Source organism: Falco naumanni, chromosome 5 (genome assembly GCF_017639655.2).
Source record: "Falco naumanni isolate bFalNau1 chromosome 5, bFalNau1.pat, whole genome shotgun sequence".
NCBI classification, from domain to species: Eukaryota; Metazoa; Chordata; class Aves; order Falconiformes; family Falconidae; genus Falco; species Falco naumanni.
In genome coordinates this window covers 50,033,274-50,056,783 of record NC_054058.1, presented here as the reverse complement: position 1 = coordinate 50,056,783, position 23,510 = coordinate 50,033,274, and the positions used below count along the sequence as shown (strand labels likewise).

Sequence of the window (23,510 nt, the reverse complement as noted above, 5' to 3'; positions counted from 1 at the left end):
GTGAGACCCCATCCAGAGCACTGCATCCAGCTCTGGAGTCCTCAGCAGAGGAAAGACACAGACCTGTTGGAGCGGGTCCAGAGGAGGGCCATGAAGATGATCAGAGGGATGGAATGCCTCTCCTATGAGGAAAGGCTGAGAGAGTGTAACGGTTTAACCGCGGAACAGCAACTAAGTACCATGCAGCCACTCGCTCACTCCCCCTGCTCCCCCCTAGCAGGGTGGGGAGAAGAATCATGAAAAAAGGTAAAACTCAAGCACTGAGATAACAATTTATAATTGAAATAAAATAAAATAACATTATAATAATGATAATTAAAAGGAGAGGGAAGGGGAGAGCAATATAAATCCAAAAGGAAGGGGAAAAAAAACCAAAACACAATTACTCACCAGCCACTGCCCAATGCCCAGCCAGTCCCCGGGCAGCGATCAGCAGTCCCCAGCCAACTCCCCCCAGTTTCTATACTGAGCCTGACATTCTGTGGTATAGAGTATCCCTTTGGCTAGTTCCGGTCAGCTGTCCTGGCTGTGTCCCCTCCCAATTTCTTGTGCCCCTCCAGCCCTCTCACTTTGTAGCAAGGCCTGAGAAACTGAAAAGCCCTTGACTTAGTATAAACATTACCCAGCAACAACTAAAAACATCAGTGTGCCACCAACATTACTCTCACATCCCATCCAAAACACAGCACTGCACCAGCAACTAAGAAGATTAACTCAATCCCAGCTGAAACCAGACAGAGAGTTTGGGGTTGTTCAGCACGGAGAAGAGATGGCTCCGGGGAGACCTTATTGCAGCCTGCCAGTACTTCCAGGGGAATTATAGGAAAGATGCAGACAGATGGTTTTTGAGCAGGGCCTGTAGTGATAGGACAAGGGGTAATGCTTCTAAACTAAAGGAGGGTAGATTTAGACTAGATATAAGGAAAAGGTTTTTTACAATGAGTGTGGTGAAACACTGGAACAGGTTACCCAGAGAGATGGTAGATGCCCCGTCTCTGAAAACATTCAAGGTCAGGTTGGATGGGGCTCTGAGCAACATGGTGTAGTTGAAGATGCCCCTGCTCACTGCAGGAAGGTTGGACTAGCTGACTTTTAAAGGTATCTTCCAACTCTAAGTATTCCATGACTCCACATAACATACCTGTATGCACACCCCATACATATACTGGATATTGCATATATACATGTTTATTTTCCTGCAGAATTGAAGACCAGAATAGTAATTTTGTCAGTATTGGCTGGTGAACCCAGGCCTAAACAGGTTTTTGCTAGATGCATGACCTGTGGCAATTGGGAAGCATATCTGTTAAGGCTGCCCAAGTTTTAAAGTTGGTATAAACACAAATATGATAGCTATATTGCAAAGCATATAGGTAGCACACCTGCACTCATTATAGCCAGGGTAAGCAAGTGAATCCCAATGAACCCTACAGCACTCCTACTATATTTTGCATCACTAGTAGTAAAAACGCTGATGGACTCCAGAAAGCTTTGGTTTTCATTTTTAAACATGGAAAAATAAACAAAAACCATTCAAGACATCTTCTGTTTGTGGTCAGGCACTGACGTGGATCTTGGGAATTGCTACAGCATTTGCCCAAGTCCAAAACCACTATGTGCCTCTACCACAGGCAAGGCTAAGGGCAGCAGCTGACTGCACAGCCTTGAACATGAGCACCCCAGGGCCGCCTCTGAAAAATGACAGCAACTATTTAAAGGTGGGATAAATTGCATAGTCCCAACAACTGACAGGCCTTTCCAGGAACAACAGATCAACCCACCAGCCAGCGGGACTCTTCTATGTTGTACAACAACCCATAAATGGGGAGTAATTGCAGGCAAACCATATAGGTTAGATGCTGCAGGTACTGCCCCAGGAAATCCAGTGAAGTGTTCAGACATGGCAGGCTGATGGAGCAGAAGGGGAAGCAGCTGAGGTGATCAGGGAATTGGTCTTGCCTCACCACCATCAGTTCTCCCACCCTACTCTCCAAAAAGTTATTTTTGTTAAAACATATTCATTAACCCATTTCTTATCAATGGGTAAATCTGATTCATTGAGTGACTAAACAGCATAGCCTTGCCTCCTGGATTTTGGGGTGTCCAAACCCAAAGAGGTCAATTGTTTCATAATCTTCAAAGGACCCCTATGACCTGAAACTAACCCTTGTCATTGCCAGTAAGTGCTGGCCTACATTAGCTTTTCAGGTAATATGTGTAAATGAAAATGTTCAGCTTGATTCAGCATTAAAGCTATGATTAAGTGTTATTATCTGGATTTTCCATGCTCTTACAATATTTTCAAAATTCTAATCAGACATGAGCCAGTATTAAACAGCTGGATTAGAGATGTCTGCACCAGCCCAAGGAAACTTCCTGACAGGATCAACAAACAGCAATTAAGCATCATTAAACATCACCAGCAGCTAGCATTATTGAATAAACTAACTCAAAAAAGAGGAGGTAGGGAGGCATGATGCATTCTGGGCAAGTCATGATCTTGATAAATTACAGCCATGCACCAGGGACTGTAGATCTTGCTGCTGAAAACTGTCTGTATCCTTTAAGGCCAAAATACGTGGAGCAAAAGCTCTGATCTGAGACAAGGATCAGCAATACTTTATCAGTAGCACTGTCATAGGACAGCAGAAGTTATATCACTGCTTCCTGAGCAGTTTCAGCATTCCCATGAGTAGATTTAACAGGTGAACTGTACTGCAAGCCTGGGCATGGGAGGCCAGAGGAAAGAGCCATCATCATTTGGTTCTCACAGCTGCTGCACGGCATATGAAATCAGAGGACACTATTCATGAAGTCACTACAATTTAAACAGTATTTCATTGTGTATTAACCAAGTTTCTCCATTTTTACATCCTTTTATCACTCACATCTGCTTTCAGGCTAGTTTCATCATGCTGTTCCTCACCCTTCCTTTTATTGTTATCATTACATATATAAAACCATAGTTCTGTACACTTTGTTTTCTCTCTCCATATATGCAAGTCCCTTGGGAGCAACCACAGATTGACTCTAACGGCAATGCTGCTGATGGCATTGGGTGCTGCCATGGAGCACAGCAGCAGCATTCCTGGAAACTTTTCACACTACCACAACCACTACACAAGGTATTTCACACCTACAGGCAATTCCTACAGGTCAGTCACCTGCAACACTCAGCACTGAGTGTAAAACCACACAGAGCTCAGCAGACTTCCCACTGAGCAGGCTAATCTACATGCAAGTCAGGTCCGAAAGACTAAGGCACGTGATACAGCTTGCACGTATATATAAATACATGCATTCAAGTAATTATGCACACTACCTTTCTGAAGGAGAAAGTAATAATGTATTTTTTCCACATTTTTCATTTTCAAAACGAGTCTCTGAATTCCACAAAGCTTCTACAATAAAAAAATACATATACTTACAACTCTTATGTTTCATATTTTATTTCTAAAAAAATATAAATCAACAATAATGTCTGCAGAAATATTCTCTTTGGAATTTTCTAAAGGCAATAAAATTATTGATAGTATAAATACCTTCTACTGAAAGGGCAAACTCATTCATCAATAAAGCATTTATTCATTCTGTTCCCTCCCTCTGAATGATTAAAATTTACTACTATGGCCATTTAGCATTTTATCACATGCCAACTGATGCTTCATGTAATAATCACTCTAGACTTAAGTGACTTTTTATTAGGAGAAGGCAGTATTTTTGGTTTTTAAAAATCTTTTTTACAAATCTTCTAGCATAGCAAAAGGTTTTTTATATATATATCCTCACCCACTGTACAAGATCACAGTGTGAAGGCACTAAACTTCAAAATTATTCAGAAGCAATCCTGCCCTCCATAAAATGCATTATCTCCACATTTACATTTGTTTCCAAATGGACAGAATCACTAATAAAATACCCAGCTTGTCAACAGGGAGTAGCTGTGCCTCTTCTCTACTTGGGAGTGTTATTTATTATCCATTGATTCCAGCCCGGTGAGAAAATCAAGGGAACTCTTGCTGTAGCCAAGGCTCCGACTTGGGGAGCCAGTGTAAACTACTTGGCTGTGGTTTGAGTTGGACCCTACCACTATGATAGTTTTTCCTGGCTAACAGACAAACACAGACACAGCAGCAAATCTCCTCTCCTTGTGTTAGAGCATACAGCAGTACTTAAAACTAACAGACCTTCCAACAGCTGACAGAGACCATATGAAAACCTCTGCTGTGAAGGTCTGACATCCCGGAGGCCTCAAGAATGGCAGGGTGTTCAGTCCCACGTACAAGAAGGCAGACCTAAGTTTCACATTTCCCAGCTCCTGCATGTTGGATAGCTTTCATCTCAGCTCTAGCTTATGGCATTTCAGCATTTCCCAGCTTTATAAACTGGGAGATAGCAACTCCTGCATTCACAAGGGACGTGATGACCTGAAGGCACTGTTAAATGCCCTGGTCTGTGATTCCATCTTCACTGCTTCACATGGGAATTTACACAGCGAACGCAAAACCAGTCTAAACCACAATGCTTTGGTCCTTTTCATGTATTTTAAATTATGATTTTAATTAGAGAGATTTTATGGATTGTCATTGTGTGAAGATACAGATGTCTGCAATGTTAATAAATATTCCTTAGATTTGTTTTCCTGAATAAGCTGGACATTTACTATTTCAAAGTTGTCATGAAAAAAAACCCACTGCCTTTTGGCTCCAACTGTTTGGGCACAGAACCCTGGCAGCTGGGTTTCCTTCAGAGGAATCATGCCTGAACTAGTTCACAGAACACAGACTCGAAACAGTTGCTCTCCAGTCTGCCTTCACACTAACAGCGTGACTCAAATGTTACCAGGAGCTAACCAAGGCCCCTCCACCCGGCATTGCTGTGAAGCCTTTTTCACTGCTTCTGCTTTGACAGCTTATGAGACCAGGAAGAAAACAATCACGTAAAACATCAATAAATGTAATTTCTCAGTGCAAAACCCTGACAGCAGTTAATATACAGTAAAATGAAGTACTTGCCAAGCAATTAAGCACACAGAAGATAAGCATATGACAAGAATTAAACTCATCAATTAACTCCATAAAAGCTGCAGATAAAAGTGGAGAGTGCCCAACCCCTCCAAGCCGCGCAGCACGGTCCCTGCTACCATCTCCTTCCACGCACTTTGCACCGGAGCACAACCACCTTCCTCTTCTTACCGACATTACTGACAGCTTCAGTCACCTGGCCCTTGACTTTAATACCTTCTTGAACAGCATTATCAAACAGCAGCAGTAAAAATACATAAAAAATAAGAACAGAGAAGACTGCTTTCAGATGATTGCAGCCGCTGACTCAGAGCTGAAGCTGCACCAAGCACATGAGAAAAGATGCATGAGCAGGGTAGTGGAGAAATGAGAGTTTATTCCCAGGAGATAAAGGGACATACAATAAAAGCATCACTATTTCTTTAGTCCAGCCATTAACTTGCAGTGATCTGAGCATTACGTGAAAAACAAAACTGATTAGAGGTGTGCAAGAAGGAAGCAATGTTTTCAAAATATTTTCTGCAGGATTTTATAGGGAAACACTGAAATCATTTTCTCTATTCTCAATCACCTACGAAATATTTCCTAAACTAGTATTTCAGATAAAAGTATGAAGGAGGAAAAACGTTCTGTCCAGAGTTTTAACCTATTCACTTCAGTTCTTGCTGACTTCACCAGTTTATTGGCTTTGCCAACTGCTGTCCCAAGATACTCAGATTTTGACAAGACCCACAGAGCCAAGGTGAATACAACCAGTTGTCTCCCTTCAGTACAGCTGTAGGCAACTAACTGAGCTCCTGATACACACTCATTTAAAAGTTGCACTTCACAGAAACTACTTCTCATGCAGTGTACTTACTGTGCTTGAGTGTTTTTACAATGTTTTGAGTCACTTCCCTGAAATTGAAGTTGTTGATTTATCTTATGTATGAGATCATTTACACCTTACGATGACCAATTAAAACAACTAAGCAAGCACATTTTTGCTGGTAAGGAAGAAAAAACACGTACATTTCTACAACCTTTTTTTATATTGCAGTAGCTGAAAGATCTTTCAAAATCTTATCTCCTCAGCGATACCTTTCTTGTCTGACAAACAGGAAAACCTAAATCTTTTTTCCTCCTGCAAATGCTGTGAGCATGTGGAATGGGACAAAATATGCAGAGTGCTTCTCTGCAAAGACAACCAAATATGACCCTACAGATGGATAGTTCTATTGCTAAAGAAAAAAGAAAACACTTTCAGGCAAACCCAAAAAATGTTTATTAAACAAAAATCTGTAACTTCAGAATATTGAACAACATGCCTTTAACACAGGTATTAACTGTCTCACGGTTGTGAAAGATGGAAATACACCAATGTACAGAAATGCATCAAAACATGCTTGGAAGTGAGCCTCAAAAATTAATTTAACACAGTAACTTCCCAAAAAAATTGTTGCCAGAAACTATTTCAATGTCCCAAGTTCTTCTGCCCCAGTTTTCCTCACTCACTCTCTATTCTAAAGTTCCGTTTGCCCTAAAATCCATCCCCTCCAAAATACCCCAGCTTCTCCCATTTGAAAACCCTACTTCTCACATAATTTCTCCTCTGTTGCAAGCTCCCCATATTAAAGCCCCCACACCTGCAATATTCCAGCACCTCGGGTTCATCTAGCTCCCACCTCACCCCCCTCCTCTCCCAGGCCATAAGCCCCCTCTGCCGCCCTCCCCGTAGCTGCTGAGGCCAGCGGGGTGTTTTGCTGTCCAGAACTTACCCCAGGTCTCTGCTGGAACGGGTGGTAGAAAAAGAACCAGACATGGCCTCTAATAAATAAATAGAATTCTATGGGCAGAGAAAGTTTTCATCCCGAAAAATACAATAGTCTTGAGCTACATTTGCATGCCAAAGATGCAGCATACTGAAACAACAAGATTTTTATCTGGTTTACAATGCTATCCTACTGTGCAGAGCAATGATTATTGGCCTGTCAGGAAGGGCAATACATTTTTGACACTTAACTGTTTGCAAAGATGATTAAACCTAGGGAAAAAAATTAATAAAATCACTCAGCTAAACTGAATTGCTTGCATAAACACCACTAAAACCAATACAACACAATTATTTCTTTTTTGCTTTGTTTACTTAACAACACAGGTTTTATGCTCAAGTGTTGGAAGATCTCCCAATTGCGACTCAACTGCACACGGCTCCAGTAATGTCTATCTGAATAAACATACGGCTCTATTTTTTGCATTTGCTCAAGGCTTTCAATTAGTATAGAACATTTGTGTTTAATTTAACAATGTTATCTGAGGTAAAAAAAGTACTGACCACTCTTTTTCAAAAAAAGAAAAAGCAAAACCACAAAACCAACCTTTGATCTACTACGCAAATTGACCCTGAAACATTATTTTCATAAACTTTAAAAGTAAATGTGAAGATTTACACCAGACTGAACTGATTAATATCAGGAGTGATTTTGGAAAACTATATATACACATCCATTTGTTTTATATTCAGAGATCATTATGGACATACAAATTGAAATAATTTAAAAAAATGTTAAATTGTATATGACTTACGTCAACATACAGACTTGAAGCTGACTTTACAGTAGTTTGCTTTTCTGTACAAGTCCCCAACTCCAAAATTTACACAGGTTCTCCAGCAAAACTTTTCAAAGACCAATACTGTCCTGTAACCTCAGGAAAATGCATGCACTCTGTAAACCAGCTGGCTTTTTTGTGTGCAGTTCCCAGCTGAGTAGTCAGATACAGATCTTCAGTGATTCCCTCCTTTTTTTCAAGGAGGCATATTGAAACCAGTTTCAGTTTAGATAGGTCAAGCATACACTTAAGGTTTGTCTATACTATTACTGAGCCCAATCAACAGCAGCTTTGAAGAAGCCATTTACAAATACAGAACACATCAGACGGACCCACACACTGCCTGTGTGTGTCTACTACAAGCACACTATTTACATAATATCAACTTTATCTGCCCAGTCAATGGCTTCCAAAGGCCAGAGGTCTTTTTATTTCACTATGGACGTAAAACCACACTGCGACTTACCTAGTCACAGTGGCAGTGTAACATAAGGTGCCGGTGCTGTGATCGGCCACACTGGTGCGCAGCACGGATACTACCCTTTCCTCAGCTGGACAAATGGGAGAAGAAGGGAGGATGAAGAACCAGACTCCTGGAAGATCTTCTGGGAGCAAGCAGAATAGCCACAGCAACTTGGCTATATTCACTTTGCCATGCTGAGTCCTATTTGCTGCAGCACACCCCAGCATTAAGAAAAGCAGCAGACAGCCTCAGAACATACATACAGAGCTAATATTGCAGTCATGTCTCATCAAATTTAATACCGTTGACTTTTACTATTACCAACTCTTCTAGATGTTGGCCGAGTCAGCTGCAAAAAAATAAAAATAAAAAATAAATAATCTGTGTTCACTGTTCAATCTTAAAGCAGATAATACTGACTTCACGTTCAAAACCAGTCCCTTGATTATCCGCAAAAATAAATGAATTAACTATCACACTACTATCTCAGTTTTGAATGATAAGACATGAAATTTTGATTTACCAGAATTCTACAAATCAGTCTAAAAAGCTCACAACTTCTTGAAGTGCTGCTGGACGAAGGAATGAATATGCGCACACAAGTCCACTTTTTCACCCCTCACCATTCCTTAGAAGTGTCGCTCTGAACTGCACGACACAGCAGGGAGGAAAAAGCAGTCATAATTCACTTTCTCCACCTTGATGAATGATCCTTCTTACTGCAAACATACTTTACAGTGCCTTGGTTGGAGACTGCAAGCTGTATTGTAGTATTCATAGAAGCAATTTGTATTTGAAAAAAAAAAAATCACTCTAAAGTGATTACAGTTTCAGACCATGAGAAAAGAGACTCTAGTTTGTTACTCACAGTAGCTTTTATAGCTTAATCGCTTCCAAATCCTCACATAATAAAGCAGCAGTTTGAGAAACTATGGTAGCTACCTTCTGAACACAGGAAGACACAGCTCACAAATTATGAAAAGAAATTTTAAGTCTCATCCCAAAAGCACAGCTTTATGGTCATATAATAGCTGAACTTGGAAAACTATTGCAAGGGAAAGTTAAATGATATCCAGAATGCACAGTTGAAAAACCATGTAAAAAAAAAAAAAAATCCAGACTGGAAAAATCTGTTTAATAGATAAAACTTCAGATGTTCCTTTCATAGTATCCCTTTGTGCCTTACCTCCTAGCCCATTAATATCTTCACTGTATCAAATAAAATGTTACAAACCTTTCCACTAAAGAGTATTTTAAGATATCCGGGATTTAAAAGGGCGTTTGAAAATACTGAACATTTAATGGTTGTCACTTTCTTTTAGTCCGGCTCATTTATTTAGATTTTTAATTCATGAGGCAAGGATTATAGTTTATACTGGTGTTTGTGCATCTGCTGCAATAGCATTCCCTGTTTTCTCTGTAGCCTCTCAATGCCAGTTCACTACTACTAGCAAGAATAGCCAGTTCGCTACAGTGCTACATAGCAGGGATACAAATCATTCTATTTTCTGGATTTTTTTTTTAAAATAATCTATATTTATATTTTCATATAGACTTTATATATATATACACAATATAAGTGAGGTTTTCAGGTTGGGGTGGGAGTTGGATGGGTTTTAGTTCTTTGGACAGAAGGGTTTTTCTACACTCATATAGGAAAAAGTACTTTTTCTAAGAGTTAGCCAACTACTTACATACAAAACTTTGAAAAAGTGCCCCTGTTAACATTTAAACACCTCATCTCCCAGATTTCAGCAAATTCAGAATCAGACACACGCGTGCCATAGACCAATGAACGCCAAATGAAGAAAGAAAAGCAAATCAAGAACAAACCAAAAAACATCCACAAAAAACCCACACACAAAACCTTTCACAGTAGTTCTATAGCCAGCATATCCTCCCAAGTGTAGTTTTTAATGCCTCCCCACAGGGGCATCCTCATAATAAATGCATCTCACAGGTGTGCATCCTAAAACCTGATATGCTTACCCAATGCACAAATATCCATGTTGAAATTGAGTGGAAACATCCAACCATGAAGCTCCAGAACAAACTCACAGACATATCAATAAAGATGACTGAGAACAGGAAAAGAACATTTTGCAGGAAACAATACTCACAACTCATAATTTGTCTGTCCTGGTTTGAAACAAAAAACAAAAAAAAACCCACCTAAAAACCCCAAAACCTCTTACACTAATTAAAGTTATACATAATAAATCCTTCTAGGCCAGATTTAATGAAAGTACCTTTTGTGCAAAAGCCTGCCCATCTTTTACAACTGTCTTAGTTTGATAAAAGACACTGCCTTCCTTCCCTTGTGCACCTTAGATGCCCATACAAAATACTAAACCAAAAAGCAACAAAAGTGCAGATTAAAATTTCTTACTTTGATCAATGAGCTAATTTGTATTGTTCTCTTGGAAAAATATCACCACCAGTCTCTCGGTCTTTGTATGGTCTGTTTCTCTGAACAAATCCCATCTCTCTGAAGACTGCTGAAAAATGAAGCATCACTCCACTGCTTGGATGGCTGGCGCTCTGTACCATTTCAAACACACATCTGCATCCTCACTCACTAAAACCCATCACTAAGGTCCCACGAACAGCTACTCACATTCCTCCCAAAACTGCCAAAATCAAGAGTTTGACAACTTCTAAGCAGGCACAGAGAACAGTCAAAGCCAAGATCTAGGAAGCGCTCTCAGCTGACACAGCTGTTCATATTTCTTCCACTACCACAAAGTTGGCTAAACCAGTGGCACACTGACCATCCTCCTAGGGGATACAGATGGCCTTCTAACACTTGGGTTTACTTTATTACAATAAGGCTCGATCTTGTCTGTTTATTTTGTTGTTTCATGAAAAATGTAACAGAGAGCCATTAAAGCTACGGAGCTGGAGCAGGCCATCTCAAACAGGAGTACCACAGCACGGTGGGTGGATTCCAAGCCCAGTTTCGTAGCCAAGATTCTCTTTTCAAACTTAAACTGGCATTTTACATATTATAAAATGGAAACTGATTCCTTGTACATTCAAGCTCCCATTTAAACTAGTGAAATATGTAATTCCAGATGAACAGAATATCAGACCTATGTGAAATGTGATGTAAGAAGGACAAAGAAACAAGTAACATTCTTTCCTCTTGAATTTTATTCATTCTGAGATGACACAAGATTCAGTAAGCTTTGTTCTGGCTTTACAGTGAAGAACTCTGTACAAAGAGGCCTTTTATCCCAATAATCTAAACTCAAAAACACTAAAAAGTACTAAAAAGTAGTTAGTTCATACGAAACTCCAAAGAGTTCAAGATGTATCACTACCACTTTCTTCTTTGAAGGGTCAGATGAATCTCATCCCAACTCAGATGTCACTAGGTTAAATATTTCAGGCTGAACTAATCACCTTTGCTAAAAATAGGTGCCTAACTCATCTTCAATACTTACAGAATGAGAAAATGTTAAGACATTTAGCATTAGGCAAGATGAATCTCATCTTAAGTGTCCCATGTGCTTTACATTCTCTGACACTGTTAGATTGGCCTATCTGTTTTCAGGGCTTCGTACACTGTTGAACACATGATCAGTACTCAAAAAAGTAAACATCAGGCAGACGGGCTTGGCGCAGGCTGGTTAAAATCACTTGTTATTGTTCTTCTACTTAATAACATGGATTCAGCACCATTTGGCCAGTCACTTGCTGGTAAAACGTACAGTATATGAACTCAGTGAAAACTGAGCCCACTTAAAATCAGAAACAGCAACATTGATGATGGTGCATGTGATTTATAACTGGACCCCACTAATTTCTGGTAGTCTCGCACACATTTCTCTATCCACTGCATTAGCCTCTAAGGTCTCATTTAATCTCTAAGTGGCTGAATCAAAGGAAAAGCTTAGCAACTGGGTATGGAGTTTAGCCTTCTCCTCCCAGAACAGATCTTTAATGAGGTAGCATAGCCAGACAGCAAGTACTTTGAGATGACAAATAAGTACAGTGCTTGTACACTAAGCACCAATTCTGGTTAAGAAAGGAGGAGGGGATATTTTTTGTTTTCAAAGTATATAAATGAAAATGGACATCCTGTAGTGGCTGAAAGAACTCAAATTACCCACTGCTTCTGTCCTCATTGATTAAGAGACTAGGGTAACCAGATGTTTAACATTTTTATTTGACTATGTTCAGAAAACAGGGGATTGAATTAACTTTTTATCTTCTGATGGAAGATTAAAGTTAAAAATATACAGGAATTTCCAACTAACCTAATTACTTACATTTCACCAAAGTTTATCTCATTGAAAATACTCTCTAACATTGTCAATTTAATTTCTTCTCCTGTTTCTTTAACTGCAAAACCTGAAAACTGTCATCTACAGCCCTGCTGCAAAGCCCGTCAGTAGGAAATAGCGGCCCAAGTGCTCTAGGTGGAATTGAGGTCATCTGAGCTGAGCTCAGTCAGTTTTGCCCAAATTTTTAAATTAAGTAACTATGGCCAAACAGATACAAGAATTCAAAGCAGAGCAGTTAAACCAACTGTGCTAACAAGTAACATGCTCACTTTCAAATTAATAACTTTAATGGCTATTATAAACTGTTTCCTATACAATACGTGCTTCAAAGTACATATGGAGGTAGCTTCTTGAACTACAGAACTTAAAAATCATAGAAAGCACAACACGAAAGAGACAAATGCAAAGCAATACACACAGAAAGAAGTCACCAACAAACCCACACAGTTCTTTGTTTTGTACTGGAACTCCCCAAAGTACTTGTTAAAGACATCAGAAGAACAGCTGTAATGAACTGTGGGACTCCTGACTAACACAGGACACAAATTTAAGCAATCAGATTAAAACTTAAATCTTAAATTACTCTGCTAAGTTAAGGCATTAACAGCACTTTCTGAATAGTTCACTCTCTGACTTTTGTTCTGAAATGCCAGTGTGTTCTTTAATCTTTGTAATATTGTCCATGGTTTGTGTTAATTAAAAGATAAAACCTCTGGATTAAGTGACGAATACTGATTATTTAAATTTCCATTACCTCATAGCAGGGAGGAGGGGGAAAAAATAGAAAAGGTCCAAATTCTTAGTACAAGGGTACAGTACTTAGGTGACTCAGAAAAGAAGGCTGAAAGGAGTAGTCTACATTTATTTAATGAGAAATTCTAGCAATAGTTTTTTACAAAAGTAAAGAAGAGCTCTTTTAAAAAAGTTTTTTACAAAAAAATTATATGAACCATTTTTTACAGGTTCTTTTTATACTGAAAAAAACCAAAATGCTCTTTCTAGTCCCTCATATTCTCCCTCCTCTTTTTATCTATTTTTCATTTTTATTTTTAAATCATTAAAAATATTAGATACTTATTTTAAAATAAATTTTAAAGTATTTTGAATATTTGACAACAAGGAAGAATCCCTGTATTTTTAGGAAATATCATGCTTATTCTCATGAGGAAAGGTTTCTGCTTACCACTTTAGAGTATTATAACTTTAACACCATTCTTTTGGTCACTAGAAAGTATCTCTTAAGAAACTTCTCAAAACAGTCAGTTTTCCATTTAACCACACATCTAGAACATGCTGAAAAACAGTTGTGCTAAGCACTTGGAGATTTCACGGAGACATTAAAAAACAATGTTCAAGGGGCACGAAGTGTAAGTCAAAGTGCTGTTACAAACCTGGCACTAGCACAAGGCACCCGATTCGGACTGGGGCTCTGAGACCTGCAGGGGGAAAGGATTCAGCTTTCTGCTCCAGACTGCTGGCTGCTGTACCACTCAAAAATGCAATTAATCCATTCAAGAAGGGCACAAGAGACTGAAAGCTCCTGGAACATTTATCTTTCAGGTCACAGTAGCAACTACCATTTCGACAAGGCTGGGGGTAGGCAAAGGTATGTGCCGAAAATGCTTGCTGACAGCACGAAGACCATATGGCTCCACACTTGCCATGTGCCAACTGCTAGCCCAGCTCAGACTGTAAGAGAGAAGTGTAGGGATCCAGATGTTTTAATTCATGCAAGACAGCAAGTCCCTTCCATTTAAAATAGCATGCCTTCCTCCTGCAAGCTGCTGGAAGGACTTCAGATATTAACACACTGGATCAGCATGCTTAAAGAAACAAATGCAAGATTGAAAGACTGTACTTAGAAACAGATGGGCAAGCTCTCAGCCACTGGGTGCCTCAAATGCTGGATGTTCCAAATGGTCACGAAAACATGGATGAAGGAAAAAAAACCCTCATGTACTATATCAACCTATTTTGGACCTTTTCCTTCCTATATTAGATGACCACTTCTAGACACACAGATTCCTGTTATCCAATTTTAAAGAAGCTAAACTATTTGAAAGGTGTGTGGAATACACAGATGCTCAAATAAGGTTTTCATACTCAAAAAACACGTAGAAAACAGCAGGATGTCAACAGTTATGAATTAATTTTTTTCTGTAATTTCCCCTTCCCCCCCTTCTATTTCTCAGCCTTGCTACTTGAAAGACAAACATACTCCTCAAAGAATATATTATGCAAATCATATCCTGTAAAGAACATACATAGACATACTATGTAAATAAACATAGCTGCTATGACTTATTTTGTCAACAATATTTCATAAAGAAAATGCCTCCCAAAATTTTTTGAATGAAGAAACAGTGTTGAGTCATTCTGCACTACTTTCCTGCAGCAGCAGTGATTCAATTAAGTTGGGTCCACATACAAAGTTGGAAAATTACACTAGATTTGCAATTCCAAACAAGACATACATTTACTAAAATGTCTGTGTATTAGTAACAAATGTATTTAGGTTAGTATATTTGACTTTACTTAGCATAGACTTTGATGATGGTTTGAAGAGACCACATCTGCTCTTGCCAATTTGAAGATTAGTTTTTACGTTACAGCATGGTTTTAAATGCTGCAGAACCTTGCATTTTGGAAAGAAGTTTCCAAACAACAACTTTTTTTACATTATCACTTCAATTTTCAAGGCATTTGGAAAGCACAATGTTGTACATGCCTCTGACTACTCCTATTCACAAGTTCTGAGGAGAAGCATTCTCCTGTTCAACACACTGCTGCATTTCACAGCTGCTTAAAAATTGGGTTATTAATTTTTTTAAGTGAAACCATGAATAATGACTTCATTTTGAGCATTTCTGCACTGGCAGACACTAATGGCTTTTTTCATTCAGCCTCCAATTACAGAGAACAGCGATTAGCTGCTCCTTACAAATATAATTAGCTGATTAAGAAAAAGGGCAGAAGAGATCAAAGCTCTTGGAGCATACATATACCCTTGGATTGCAACAATCAGTTCAGTGACCTAAGTGGATAAAACACTGCATTCACACTAAATATGTAAGCTGTCATCTCCTCTAACTGTGAAGTTCTCTCAACCACAATAAAGAACATCCTTCCTGAAAGGCTGAAGGAGGCTCTTTTCACTTTCTGAAAAAAGCCAAGAGCTTCTGGGGTGCCAGGAGCACGTGCTGTGGGAGACATGACATCCTTGCACATCCCTCACTTCTAAGCAACAAACTCAGCATGGTCTCAGACTTTACCAGACCTTTCCATAGTTGGGCTTACCATCAATTATTCCCACTAGTCTTCATCATATGAGCCTCAAAGGGTTAGCTCCCCATGATCCATCCTGAAGAACCCTCTGAAGCTTCTGACTTTTTCTATTCACTACATAGTTGACAAAGTTGAGGAAAGTCATCAGAAAATGCCTTTCCTCCTTTCAAAGCTTCTGGAATTCACCAGGTTAGGGTACTTCAGCTCCATATTGAGCATCAAGTCCACCATATCTAAGAAAGGCTTGGTCCAAGACCAGGGCAATGATACACAATCAAACCTACAGCCCAAGTGTCATGGAGATTCAGCTTGTCAATGGAAGAGAAAGCATTTTCTACAGGGTTGACCCAAGATCATGCCCAGAGCAAAGGCCAAAAAGCAAGGGTCTTCATCACAAAACCTTCAGCAACAAGTATACATTTCTATGACCTTGTCTTCCCTAACACAAACAGACACCAATATGTAAATATATGTGTATGTAATTATTTGAAAAATTCCTAAACAAAACACTGCCCTGCACATGCCCTTCTCTTCCTGGGAAGGGGCTGAAAGCAGCAGCATTTGACAGATGTTAGTCAAGTTGTTTAATGCATTCCTGAAAGTGCTTATGAACACCTCTAAAATTTCATAGAACAAAAATTTCCTCCAAACCTACTACCTCAGCTGCACATAAAACTGCACTGCTCCTGCTGCTGGGTGAGATGGAAGTATGCCAAAGTGTTCCGTTGTTTTGCAAGGTTTGCCTTGAAGCTTAAAAAAAAAAATCATGGGAAGGAAGAGAAAGACAACATGAAGCAAAGGCAAGCTCCAACAGGGCATCTAGGAGATGCTGAGTTTCAACTTGCCAAGTTTCTGACATGTCATCCTTCAGGGGTGAGATTAGACACTTTATGAAGGAGATGGGTGTGATCAGGCCTTCACACAGTGCCTAGGGATCTGCAGCGCATGGTAGCAACACTGTTTATGGAATCTTGCATGTTCTTACATTAGTCAGCTCTTCCACAGGTTAATCAGCATCCTTCCTACTTAACAGCACCACTGACTTGCCGGTTTGGCTACTGTCCTAGTCTGCAGACACAGTGTAGTTATCATAGTTCTGCTCCAGCACTGTTCCACATTATTTCCCTATCAGAGTTCATGGCAGTGGGTATAGATGATCCTATTCCACAATTCAGTTACCCCTTTTCCTACATCCTGTTCATTTCTCCCACACTGCCATTTATAGGCATGCACTGGAGAGCACTCCTGTGGAAACATAAGGTTGGTGCTTTGTACTCTTTAATTGTAAAGCTGTTTCCCCTGTTTTTCTTCTTTGCATATTCTCCTTCACTCTCACCCTTCTGCTCCTACGCTGATCCAGCTGCTGTAGAGATCCACCATAGTCAGAGCAAACCAGAAATATCTCATTGAAGAGAGGGGTTTATGCACACTCACTCATGGACATGCAAGATCCCAAAGCCTCTTCAATCACGCCCAGCCTAAGCCACCTAGACAAAGGCCCAACATGGTAGAAGCAGTATAAAAAAACACCGTGAAAGATTATTTTTCACCACTTCCATTTAGCTTGCTCTCTTGACTCCCTTCCTGCTGGCTTGCATTTCGGAAATACTCTCGCACTGCTCCTTCTGCCCCACTTGACCTGGGTCCTGTTCCAGCCACCCTCATATCTCCTTTGCTTTGCTTACTGGGAATCCCTTGCAGAGAAGCACCCAGGCACATACAAAGGTGCAGTGCCCCAGCTAGCTGCATCTCAAAAGAGCTGTGACTCACGAGCTGAAGAGACTTGCTGAAAAGGACATACTGCGATATTCCTTATCTCTTGAATAGACCAATTCTGCAAACAAACCAATTGGACGGACAGTTCGTCTGGTGGTCATATTCCCACATTTGGCATTTCAATATTTAATTTTTTTAGATAAAATCACTGTAAGCTTACAATTTCCACAAAAAGAACACAGCATTATACTTGCGCACATGTCTGGCTTGGCTGTAAGAGCAAGCCCAAATGAACACAGCTGGGAAACCCTCCCACAGCCTTGTGCCTCTTTAAACCTGGGTCCACAGCAAGTTTTCAGTAAACAGAAACTTCTCAGTTTATACATCAGACTAAAAAAAGAACCAAACACCTGTTAAAAACCAAGACATTTTAGAATTTTCCACGATGCTGCTTTACACAAGTATCAAAATAATATTTTGCCTGTTTATGAATGTAAGACTGGATTTGATCAGCTAAAGGATCAAATACTGGATTTCTGATCACAAAATCTTAAGTCATTATTCACTATTACCCTATTAACACCAAGATCTCCAATTCTTAAATATAATTTTGTTTGATCTCTCACTTTTCTTTATGATAGAAAGTATTTTGTGAAGTCTTATTAATATTTGCAAGAAAACATTACATATGGAAGTGTAATTATTTCAGTAGTCCATTCTCTTCACATATTTCACCACAAAAAATACAAAAATTTTAGGTTACATAAAAACAAAAGTCTCATGTTCACTTTTTAAAACACAGTGAATTGCTGGAATTCTAAGTGGTTTTTAGAAGGAACATAACCTGTTTTCCTAAACACAACATTTGCATTTTAGTTCAGTGAATAGAGAGGAACACAAGCATCTCTAAAGACCTATAGTGAGTCCAGTCAAATTTAGGCTACTGACATTTGGAAACTCAGGCAACAAAGTACAAAATTCAGGCGTTCCAGGATGCTTACAGTGAGATGTCAGCTTCTAGCACAGACAGTCCATTGAACACTAAGTTCTTCCACCTACATGAGATCCAGCTTGCACAGCCTTCTGAGAGCAGGCATCAGTGGCAGTAACCACCTCTTGGGTAACACAGCAGCCAAAGTAAAGACCAGGAGGGGGAAAACTCCAGCCACTGGTATCTATTCAGTCAGGAAACCCCACCTTTCATACCTAGGAAAGCATCCTACCTAGAGGATATCCTGGTTGACAGTGTTTGCTACCTCCCCTCTCAAAGTCAAGGCACTGTGAAGTCAGAAATGCAAGTATTATTCAAGGAAGTGTCATATCAGACACAAAACTGTGCAAGAAAGAGGGAAACTCTCATGTATTGGCACAAGTGTTTACCTTGAAAAAGGCAGGAGCAGTATTCCAGATATAGCTCCCTAGAATCTATTTCACAGCAGATGACAGCTGGATAATCCTGACTCCCAAGCACCTGCAGGCATCTTGCTCCATTTGAAGAGGCTGGGTGGAGGCTGGTTTCACACATGATAGCCTCTTCCCCAGTAACGAGGGCAATTACCTGGACAGGCAAACTCAATCCTTTTCAGGTAGGGCAGAGACTACAATCCAGATTTCTCGCTTCTTGGAGAAGCACTGTTAAGTAAAAAAAGTCAGTGGGGGCAGTATTTCCTATTCAAGTGAAGTTATGTACAAACCTGGTCACACATGTCTTTTTTAAAGTTTCTTCAGACAGATGAAAGAATTCAGGTGTCCAAAAACCTGTATCTCAACAGGTGAGGGAGAGGTGAAAAAAAGCTACAGACATTTCTAAGTCTATGCTATAACTAATATATTACGCCAGGTATCTTTCAGACTAATTAGGAGTTCTCTAATGAATGTAGGTGCCAGGCCTGGTTACCTGCAACGTAACATAATGAATTTGTTAAGGATTTAAGAGAGCTTAATATACCTACCTAAGGCTACTTTGGACATATTTAGATACACCGAAATCCATGCCACTAAAATTAGCTATATAATAATTTCCTCAGCCACCACCCAGATTTTACTGGCCACATCATGTACAGCTTTGGTTCAAAGCTGTCCCAAACCTTCCAGCTCTGATGCCAGCAAGGCAGTTTTTAAGCTCACTACTTCTAGACATAATCTGACAGTGGAGATTCTTAGCCAAATAAACATGACTAGTATCAAAGATTTTGCTTGAGCAACATAGTGAGTGTAATGACAGAAACATGCAGAAGATAAAACATCACAAGGCTGACACACAGCACAGTCAGCAGTCTGGCAATAGTTAAAAAAGTTTCTGTGTAGGCGCTTTGCAGATGTAAGTTACTTCTGCCAGGATAAGCCTCAAGACTTCATCTTTATTGAAACTGGCTTTGCTGACATGCACTTGAAAGCCATTATGTGTGTAATCTCCAGAAAAGTGAAAAGAACAAAGGGAAACATGGAATAAGGGATGAAGCCTTATTTATTATATAGTTATGGAGCTCAGGCTGCATAAACAAAACACACAGTCATGATACATATGCCTCCATCTCATTTTTCAAAATTACTTAAAAGCTCTCAGACTAAAAATGTTTTTCTTTCCCCTCCATCACGCCTGCTTCTTAGCCATCACATTAATGAGAATCAACCGACTAAAATGCAAAAGAGCCAATATTCTCATTTCACTTAAGAGTAAAAGAACAGAAGCCTTTGCCTTGCAGTGCAAGGAAAAGAAAAATACTTGAGCCTTCCAGACAATGATATACTTACAGTTCCTCATATGAGTATTTTGGTCTTCAGCCTAAGCCCCTTTTATGTGAGCACAAGGTTTTTCACTGCTGTTCTGTTATTTGGCAGACCTACCACAGAAGGTTCAGCTGTGACTACAGGGCTTTGTCTCCTAGGCAATGTGAATTAACAGTAGCTCTTTCTCTCAAATGGGTGAAATACTGCTCTTTTAAAAGTAAAAAAAAAAAAAAAAACCAACACAGGAATTCCATCTGGATTGCAAATTCTGTACTGGTTATATATTTTATGTACAACATTAAAGCAAAAAGATAAAAGCAGTATATTCCACTTCAGTAATATAACTGCATTTTTCAAGACACTGACCTCCAGAATGAAAGAGGACTTGAGGAAAATCAGTTGCTGTTTTTTCCGGAAGTTGGGCTCAAAACCAGAGGAGATGGCATATCATTTTCTGTAAAATTTAACATTATACAAAGAAAAAACAACCCAAAACAAGTATAAAGAACTAGTTCTGAATGGTTTCTTAACTAGGCATTAAACTAGTGTACTTGGAGCGCTGGCCAACGTGGTGCCATTCTTATGTGAAGCTCAACTGACTGCAAACTGAGAGTCAAATTTTCCTCCATACAGAAGTTACTTCCAGTGTTACTGCTCAGAACTATAAATATGTATAAAGAAAGCAGCAGGTAAAACACTTCTGTGTATCAGCAACACTGCCAAGGATCATAACTGTTTTATGCTGCCTTGAGGAGGCTATTAGCATTAGCAAAGATGAGCAGTGAACTTACTCAGTAGGAAGGTTTTGCATGAAGTGAGGGGGAGATGAAATGATGCATAGCTATATAACTGTGAACCATTCTAAACATTCTTTGTCTTTTCTCCCAGCAGCAACCACAATCCTTTGAACCAGCACAGACTAACAGATAGTCCTGTGCGTGGCTTGCTGCTTGTCTCCTCCTCTTGGGCTTCACAGACAAGGTGGAAAGGAAGAAAACAGAGATCCAAAAGTTAAGAGGTCTGGTGGCTTTATACTACTGCTCATATCCAAGGCTTTCATGTTGGGAGCCACAGACACCAATGCTGCATCTAGTTTTATGAAATGCTTTTTATAGCATGTGATCAGTGTTTAGTCCTGGAACATAGGCTGCACTGCGTTAATTTAGGGAGCTAGATTTTATGGATAAAAACTTTTGAAAGCAGCAGAAAACTGACATCTGGAGGGACCTGCTACACAGAAGTAATTAATGAGGAAGAGTTTCTCCTTAATGAAGAAATAATGGTATTTTTTGGTTTATAATAAGATTTCTGAAAGTACACATTGCCAAAATGCTGCTTGTGCACATCACTGTCCCAGGCCAGTGTTACACTGCATAAACAACTCTTTTCTCACAGAGGAGTTAACCTTAAGTAAAGAGGGTAAAGTTGTGCCCGAAATCTTCTGTTCCTCTGCAGAACAGTGAAAACGATCAGTGAGGATGCTGTGACCATACCCTATGAAAAGCCGCAGCCCCTTGACACAGGGTACCTGGGGTCACCCTCACACACCACCACCCTGCCAGCGCACAAGCACATGTTTCAGCTTTCAGGTCCTCAATGACAAAATGTGCTCACCTGAGAGTAAAGCCCAAATAAATGCCAACTTGTTTCAGGTGAAAGGGTCTAAGAGGCTCTATGGCTCATATTCTGGGCACATTGACCTCCAAACCCTCCAGGAACTCATGTAATTTGTGTAGCATTTTTACACTTAAGAAAGAAATCTGATTTCTCCCCTCGGCACCCTTTCAAATACCATAACAATTATTTGGCAAAGTTGCTGCCACAGATAACGAAGTATATAAAGTAAAAGACAGCGCTACTCATGTCTGCCAGCCTTGGTTCACCATTCCAGCTGCCAATGCCATAGGACTGTGAAATCCGTTCTCTGCGCCAGCTTACCCATTAGATGGTCATCTAAAATGTGCAAAACTCACTGTAGTCAACCACTGCAGTTAACATTTGTTAAACATCTGATAAGGCACTGAAACAAATTACCTTCTTTATTTAGCAACATGCCTTGAGAACAGATTTTCTCCTGATCTAATGGGATAGTCCTGTCCATTATCCCATTAGCTACGCACTGCTAGAAACACCCCGGGCATCACATTGCCAAACAACTGACTGAAGCTATTAAAGGCTTTTCGAACAACATCAGTTCCTTCTGCTCTCGATTATTGAAAAATGGTCTCATAAAACATCACCCATTAGATCAGATCACCAAATGAGTGAAAAGCAAGCAAGACTAAGAAGTCCCACTTCCTATCAATTCTTCACCGAAGCTCGTATTTTGTGCATCTGCCAACATTTTTGAAACAGTTACACCATCCAACTTACTTCCTCATAGCAAAAGCTTTCACATTGATCTTCCACAACAAACCACAGCAGTGCTGGCAGGGCATCCGGCTGCAAGATGACACCAATAGCTATGCATAGGCATGGAAAAAGTTAACCTTTTTACTCCAGTTGCTTCCTGTATCTAGCTTGAAGGAATAATCAATTATTTGCATTTCATTTAGAAAATCTTAATGTTACCATTTATCTTCCTCTTTTTATTTTAGTCTAATGAATCTTGAAACACTGAAACTTTCAGTAATTTGGCCTAACCCTGAACATTTTTAAATGCTTGCCCAAGTACAAAAAACTATACATGAAACTGTTATATATTTATACGGTGAAATTGGTGCTCCACTCAGAGACATATGAATACTTACGCTAGACTGGATCTATAGTTTCACACAGAACTGAAATATGTATGTTCCCAGCAGCAATTTAAATATCAGTATGACTTTATGCAGCAGAATTTTTCAACAAATAAAAATCAAGATTCAATTATGGTGGCATTTTGAGAAATGGCTTCATGTTTAATAAATGTTGGTTTGTAACTTTATTCTTCCTTTTCCTCCCAAAATACTCCATTTTGTCTTAAAAATCAAAGCACTACAAAACAACAAAATAAAGCAGGAAGCGTTGAGCAAGCACATAGAACTACATAGCCAGTCAGTCTGTAAAAAACACAACATGGTAAGTGAAATAGTAATGTCAAAAAAATAGATTTTTTTCAACATAGGGCTGCTGTTACAAAAAATCTGGACGCAAAAGCTTTTTGTCTATCTTGGGGAGATAAGAGTTCAGTTGCAAGTGCACTTCTGCTCAGCCAATTTGGTTTCTACTAGAGATGCATGTATCTGCCAGCTATTTTTCCAAGAAAATGTATTAACTTGGTTTCACACACCGCTCTAGGCTCCCAATACTAAGAGCAATGCCAGTATTCAAACACTCTGCTTATGTTTCTAAGTCCTTAACAGCAATAGGACTGATGCAAGAAGCCAGCAGCACCACTCTGCATTTGTCTTCCAATCTATTTGTTTCATGTGT

At 39.5% G+C, this 23,510-nt stretch overlaps 1 protein-coding gene across 1 annotated transcript in view; it reads right to left on the bottom strand.

Moving 5' to 3' along the window:
- The window catches only part of PDZRN4 (PDZ domain containing ring finger 4), a 251,247-nt gene that overhangs the window by 219,656 nt on the left and 8,081 nt on the right, over positions 1-23,510 (bottom strand). The window lies entirely within an intron of this gene.